The sequence below is a fragment of the Sceloporus undulatus genome, chromosome 2 (assembly GCF_019175285.1).
Source record: "Sceloporus undulatus isolate JIND9_A2432 ecotype Alabama chromosome 2, SceUnd_v1.1, whole genome shotgun sequence".
Taxonomy (NCBI): domain Eukaryota; kingdom Metazoa; phylum Chordata; class Lepidosauria; order Squamata; family Phrynosomatidae; genus Sceloporus; species Sceloporus undulatus.
Genome location: NC_056523.1, coordinates 183,638,603 through 183,646,677, shown reverse-complemented (window position 1 = coordinate 183,646,677; position 8,075 = coordinate 183,638,603).

Sequence of the window (8,075 nt, the reverse complement as noted above, 5' to 3'; positions counted from 1 at the left end):
AGTGCTGGGTCATCTATATGTCATGCAAAGATGCACATTTCCCCCCTTGAGTCAGATTATCCCAGCTTCCTTTTGCTCCAGTTCTTAGCCTCTAAGTGCAGCTTTGTTGTGCTTCCCAACCATTTTCACCTTGTATGTCATCTAAACCTCCCATTTTCAAAGCATCTGGAATCCACTTTATTTTGCCTGTGTGTTTCACCCCTGCAGTAGATTCTGAAATTATTCAAGAGTGATCAACATGCAGGGAAATCTCATTGACTCCGTTGTTTTACTCTAATTGAGACTAACAGAATTAGGGGCAATATCTGTCTGTCATTGGAGATCTGCCCCTTGCCTTAGACAAAAACACACAGGTTCCTGAGCTGACACAGCAGAAGCACAGTGCTAAACAGTCTTTGTGTCAGCAATGCTACAAATACAATTTAAGATGGTATGCTAGGATTTTTTTAAAAAAAATATAGCCATGGCTGAGTTGTAGCTGGCTTTTGGTTTTCAGAAATGGACACTAGCCATTGCTTCCATGTTCCAGGTTGCATTACCATGTGTTACCTGGCATGTGCACTCCTACTAGTAGTTCATCCTGCTTGCAGCTATCTTGGGAGTGAGCTCAACCACAGATATCCTAGCCAAAATAACTGGCCTACTAGTCTAATGTTTTCTTCCTTTCCCCATCCTTTACTTTTCTTTCTTACTTACTTTTTTCTAATTAAAAAACCTTGCAGAATCTGATTGTGGACAACACAGATACATGCATATTTTTTGGTGTTTTGTCCACATAAAGAGGCATGGCACCAGAATGGAGCAGTGGTTGAAATTGCTTAATGTTGGATACTTAGGTGAGCATTTCTTTTTGTAAGTGGCAAGGCAACCTTCTCTAAACTGGTACCACTTGAATGCTTTGAATTATACCAGCTACAGCCAACAAGTCCTGTGGTCAGGGTTGATGAGACTTGTAGCCCAAACCATCTGGAGCACTTCAAATTGAAGAAAGGTTTCTTTGAGCATCGAGGAGATGAGATTCATTCAATATTTGATGCAGGAAAAGAGTCAGATCAGTTGCATGAGGACAGCTCGATATTTTTCTTCTTTTTCTAAGGACAAAAAACCAGCTTTGGAAAGAACATTTTAAAAGTGGTCTTGCTCTCTCTCTGTATCTGATCACTCCAGCCATATACAATTTCCCAATGTGTCCCATGTGCTTTAAGTAAGGGACTCCCTTTTTCAAGTGTTGCTGAGTGAACAAAAAGAGTTCAGTTTTTAAAAGCTTCCCTCAAAAAGAAGTCAGACTTTGCCATTGTTCTTGCATACGTGTCTGAACCATTTTAGAGATTGTGGATGACAGGAATACTCATACTCAAACATTCAAAATAAAGATCCTGGACACAATTTTTTGATGGTGCTCATTTCTATCAAAAACTCATGCTTACAGCCTTCCAAGGTCATATAATGGAGCCACTGTCTTATCAGAATGATGCTTTGAAGTTTTATTGCTTCCTTGCTTGGGGCTGATAGGCTACACTGTTCAAAAGGCTTTGGGGTGGGTAACCATATTTAAATGCTGCTTTCAAAACCATTTCACCTTCAGTAGGTCTACAGATTATTGCACTGGTGATGCTGAAGTAGAGGAGACAAGGTGTCACACCTAAAGAAAAAACAGGGGTTCTGGGAGGCTTAGTCCAAAAAAGTAAAGTAACCTTAGTAAGCTATGCTCCAGTCCCCATCCATAATGCAAAATGGCTGGGGATGATGGGTGCTTCAGTCCAAACATGTGTAGGACTGCATGGCCTACCACTCATCCTTCCTCTGCAACTGTGTCTCCATAGCAATATCCTCTTCAAAGACACTATAATAAAAATGAACCTCTGACCCAGGTCAGGTTTTTTTATGGCTTCACTCTCAAACTCATCCTCCCCTGCACTAACTCTCTACACTTCCTTCCAGATTTGCCACATGTCCAGGTGGATTAAAAAAGTCTGAACAATTAAAACACCAGCCATTTCAATACTAATATTTCAGTTGTCCGTAATAAAAGTCACCATTGCCTGGCTTTGTGGATTTTGGACCTTTTCCAAATAAAAGTGGCAGTTTCACTCTGCCATAGCTTTACATGCTAATATAACCGACCTAACGAAGCTGGGAATGGGGAATGCGAGGAAGGACATACTTTCAATCAATTCATAAATACTTTAGGGGATTAGGGGGCAAGCAGCAAGATTGTAAGAGGTAATGAGGCAGGGCTTCCCACCTCCAATCCACTGTGCACAGAACTATGAAGACTCTGGAGAAATGTGTAGATTGAAGATTGTCTGTACCCAACTTGTATGTGCCAAAAATGGTTCCCTTATTCCTATAACTCAGGGAGATGACAGTTTCATCATCTCCCCTTGTCCTCCCACTTCCCAATTGCTTGCCCCTTTGAAGATACAAAAACTAAGAACTAACATGCTTTTGCTTTCATTGATGCTTGGCTAGCCACTGGGCAGGCAATGTTGTGGGTCCACACACCAAGGCCATGTGGCATTTGCCTTGGTAAGCCATTTCCCATGGCAGTTGATGGTAAGCCATTTTCATGGCAGTTGGTGGCAGTTGACTAGAAACTCTTCTAGAACATGGCTACATAGCCCAAAAAACCCACAAAAAACGATGTCAAGGTTGTTGTGACTCTGTTCTAGGTTTTATTCCAGAGTTAAAAGCAGCTGTCTGAGGTGCTGAATTTGTTCTGGGGGTTCAGCACCTTGGGGCCAAAACACACTGCGTAAATAATCCAATTTGAGACCACTTTAACTGCCCTGGCTCAGTGCTAGGGAATTCTGGGAACTGTAGTTTGTTGTAGCACAAGAGCTCTCTGACAGAGAAGGCTAAATGTTTCACAAAACTACTGTTCCCAAAATTCCCTAGCATTGAGCCAGGGCAGTTAAAGTGTTCTCAAACTGGATTATTTTTGTAGTGCTTTCTGCCCTTTAGATAGCTTTAGATGAGCACGCTCCAGCTCTGGCATGTATCCACCAGCCTCCAATTTGTGAAGTAGTCATTATGAATAACAGGAGGAGGGAGGTTCTCAGGGATGCCTCTGAGATGCAGAAATGTACAAGTACTGGGTCACACAAGGTAGCCCAATAATAGGACTTTTTGATTATCAGGAACAACAGCATCACAGTCCACCCCCAGGCTTCCCTGTTGTTTTTACTTACTGCCCTTGAGCTGACCTCAACTCATAGAGAGACATTTCCAAGTTTTCCTATTCTCATCCTCTCTCCTCAGCTCTTGCAAGTTCAAGACCATGACCTCCTTGGTTGAGTCTAAACAACTGGCATGTGTTCTTCCTCCCTTTCTACTGCATTCCACCTTTCCTAGCATTATTGCCTTTTCTAATGAGTCATGTTTTCTCATGATGTGGTCAAAATATGACAGCGTCAGTTTAGTCATCTTGGCTTCCAAGGTGAGTTCAGGCTTGATCTGTTCTGGGATCCATTTATTTTTCTTTTGGGCCATCTACGGTATCCTCAGCACTTTTCTCCAGCACCACTTCTCTAATAAGCTGATTTTCCCCCTCTCTCTGCTTTCTTCACTGTCCAGCTCTCACATCCATAAATGGTAGTGGGAAATACAATGGCTTGGATTATTCTAACGTTAGTGTTCAGTTGTATGTCTTTATATTTGAGGAGCTTATCTATTTCTTGTTTGTGTAATATGTCTTTAAACAACTGAAAAATATTTTGATTGACAGGTGACAGTTAAGAGTTGACCGTTGGAATGTTTGGTTGGTTAAGTTATGGTTGAAACAGCAGTGTGGTGTTTATTGCTGTGTGTGGGGGGGGGGGCTGGTTTTAGAGCTGTGAATCAGACTTTGAAGTTGATTAGAAGACACACACACACACACACACACGCTGTATTATATTGTATTTATATATAACTGAAGATAAAAGGCCTCTAGGAACTTTGGACAAATCAATTGTCTGAGGCGGGTTACAGACCACCAGAAAGTACACGATGAGCACGTACTAGGGTTAGGAAGGGGTGATGCTTCCGCACCCCCCTAACCCTAGTACACGCTCCGCGTGCACAAAATGGCGGCAGCTGTTCCACACGGCTGCCGCCATTTTGACGTAACGGATGCTCTGTGTCCGCACGTGGCGCCCCCGAAGTGATGCCACGAGTGCGCGACTAGCACCTCACGACATCTTTTCCGGGACGCGAGAAGGAGCGCGATTTCCGTGCTCCTTCTCTGCAGCGTCCAGGAGCCGCACGGTTTAAAGGCTGCGGCTCCCGGACATTGCAAGTAGAGGTGGAGCCAGACCGCCACTTTTCGGCGGTCTGTAACCCACCTGAGATTGTTTCTTTTAATTGGTAGTCAATGCACTGCCAATACCAACAGCTGGGATTGTTGTTGTTGTTTTTATACTCTGGTGTGTACATTGTTTTTGGCTGTAGCTGGGTGATTTTTGCCCAGACTGCACTGGGAGTTGGCCTTGCCCAAATATTATTACTGGTGGACATTTCTTTCATAGCTGCCCTTCCCATTTCTTTCCTTCTTCTGATTTCTTGATTGCAGTATCCATTCTGATCAATGTTTGATCCAAACTATGGGAAACCTTTAACTATTTTAATTTCCTGGTTATCTAGGTTGAATTTTGTCAATCTTCCATGGTCATTATTTTTGTTTTCTTTCTGTTTAATGGTAAGTCTGCCTTAGCACTTTATTCTTTATCTTTCCTTAGTAATTGTTCCATATTTGTGATATTTTCTGCTAGTAGTATGTTGTCATTGGTATATCTTGGTATTTTATGTTCCTTTTTCTATCTTCATTTTTTCTCTCTGAGTCTAACTCTGTTCTTTGTATGATATTTTCTGCATACAGGTTGAACAAATAGGGTGACATTCATGCCTGACCAGGGCTTCCTTGGTCTCCCTGAAATAAGCTGTTAGCCTCATAGAAGCTGGAAAGGGAGAAAGAAAGGATTTTCCCTAGCAGTTATATATTGCAGTGAGCTATCATTGTTCAAATGTAAGTATTATGAAGTTGATTTATTTGGCATAAACAATTAAGATACATTGGCTTTAGAAAAGACCTACTCCTGTCCCACACAGTAACTTGTCATTGTTACGGATGCAGCTTGTCAGGGAAACAGGCCTAGCTGACAAAGAGTGTACACAGGGCTACATGAATATTTGTGGGGAGGGAGAAATGCAAACTTGTGGGAACTAGGGTGAAAGGAGACATCCTACAATTAGCCTTCTCTGCATCTGTGCCCTTGCTTATGTCTGAAATGCATGTGTGGGCAAAGTTATCACACTTGCAAGACCCCTCATCTAAACTGTAGCGCAACAGTTGAAGGAACACATCTTCCTCACCTCTGTGGTGAAGGACAAATGCATATTAAGAGTGCAAACGTGCTTTCAGAAACACTTTTCTTTGGGGGAGACAGTGTGAGCTGGGCTTGGCAGATTTAAATGACCAGGAGGTGAAGTAAGATTGACTACTGAGTGCTTTGAGCTTTCCTGTGTAATACAGAGCCTGGCTTGCTCATTTGAAAAATGTAGGGCAATTTGTTCTCCAATCCTTTAGTGTCACCTACCTCAATTGCCTGCTGTTTGTTAAAAGAGGCATTTCAGAGTATTTGTTGGTTTTGGACTAGCGATCTGGCTTCGGATCCTCACCTGGCTAAGACGTTTACTATAAAGCTTTGAGGAAATCATTCTTTCATGGTCTATCCAGCCTTCCACAACCTGATGCCATCCAGATGGCTCAGACATCAATTCTCACCAGCCCATGCCAGCATGGCCAATGTTTAGAATTGCAGTCAAGTGAAGTCCAAAGTATCTTGAAGAAACTGAGAAGGCTGGCCCATCCTATCCCATAAATGTGGAGATAATGTCCAAGTATGCAGCCTTCAGGTCCCTGGAGGAATGTTGTACCAACCCACAAAGTAAATTTTCCAATTCTGCTCCAGAGATGTAATGGATGACTTTTTACATAACTATACTTTGTGGAAAATCTGCCTTTGCACTATAACTCCTAGAATCCCCAAGAAAGCATATGGTCATTTCAGCTAGTGGCTGTTGGCTGACAGATTCTGGCTGCTATAGTTTTTTAAAAAGAGAACTTTCCAAGCAGTGGTCATGGACAGGCATTTTTGAAAAATTTCCATAGACTAGAGGACTACTTGAGATCCAGTGTGTTGTAAAGGTTTGAGTATTATACTAAGACTTTGGGAGACCATGGTTCAAATCCCCACTCAGCCACCCAGCCCCCTGGGTGACCTTGGGCAAGTCACACTTTCTCAGCCCTTGAGGAAGGCAAATGCACACACACACACACACACACACACACACACACACACACACACACCGCTTTGGACAAATCTTGCCAAAAAAACCCCAAACTAAACCAAGCAAAAACCAAACCCTGAGATTGGTTCAAGATAAGGTTTCCATAAGTTGGGAAAAGTTGCAGGGAGACAACAAAGATGACTCCTTAGTGGTCAACTTTCTGAAAAGGAGTTGTGGCTTCAGACTGCCTGAAAGTCTTCCTGCAATGTAGCCCAATGTGCAAGTGCAATGTGTCTTAGAGAGGACACAACTCCACTATCCTCTTTTCTCTCACTCCTTCAACTATTACATTGCGTAGGGTCAAGCCATGGCATTAAAAAAGAAAATGAGCTCTAGTGAATCTTGATTGTAATTAAGCCCTAAGAATGGCTGAGGAATGAATAAAATGAGTAAGCTCAAGAACGTGTGGGAAGAGACAGATAAGAAACCTTTTCCTATGAATATCTATGGCAAAGCTTAACATTCAAACTAATATTCATCCCTAGAAGCCTACTTGTCTCACTTTTGTAATGCAGTCAGCCCTACATATCCATGAATACCTCCATATCCCTCTATATCCATGGTTGTATCTGTGGATGATGCAACCATCCACTGCTTGAAAATATTACATATATTTTGCTGTGGCTTCCAAAAATATATTCCGAAAAGCAAACCTTGATCTTGCTATTCTATACAAAGGACACCATTTTACTATGCCACTGTATTTTATGGGACTTGAGCATCCAGAGATTTTGGCATCCATGGTGGGTCCTGGAACCAAACCCCAGTAGATACCAAGGGCCCGCTATAGTCAAATTTTGCTGTTAGTGTGGGAACCCTGGATGTGCTTTAACCTTTCTCCCTCTAGTTTGTTTAGAGATGTGATTCCCCCCTTTTTTGAATTTGCTCACTGCACAATTCCAGCCAATCTGGGATAACAGAGCGAACATTATGATGTCACGCTGCCATCTAGCCAATCAGATTTTGCAACGCGCTGATATCACTGAAGGCAAATAGAGCTGCCTTAGTGATTGCTGTGTCAACATTCTGCTACTGGCAGTTTCACAACTTGCCACTCACACTATGTCTTCCATCTCCAGAAGTGGAAGGCGATGCACATTTGGGGTAAATATGGGTATGGGAATTGTAAACATGAATTTCTGACTTACACAAAATAATCCAAACACCACTGAAAGGGTCGAGGGCATTGTGTATATGTGTATGTGTAAAACTGTTCCATTTCATATGTGAAGTCGAAGGCTTTCACGGCTGGCAGCCATAGTTTTTGTGGATTTTATGGCTATGTGGCTGTGTTCGGGAATAATTTATTCCTGACGTTTCGCCTGCATTTGTGGCTGGTATCTTCAGAGGGTAATGGCAGAGGGGTATGTGGAGTATATGTACCTGTGGGATCCTTGTTTGGGAGGAAGTGGTTTACATATTAATGGTAGAGTTAGTTTGTGTGTTGTACTGTGTTGAAGGGCACAGCCTGGAAGTGTGTTGTGGTGGTCGGAATATGCAAGGGGGATTGGTGTCTATTTAAATCCTATTATTATTATTAATTGGTAATCGTCTTCAGGGGAAACCTCTTGATCCTGAGTGATAGTCATGTGCTTGTGCTGAGTCTTGATTTGGGTGTTTTTCAGGACTAGTAGACTAACTTTGTTTACTTTCAGGGTTTCTTCTTCCCTGTTGAGGTTGTCCCGGTGTTTGTGGATTTCAGTGGCCTCCCTGTGCATTCTGACATGATAGTAACTGGCATTTCA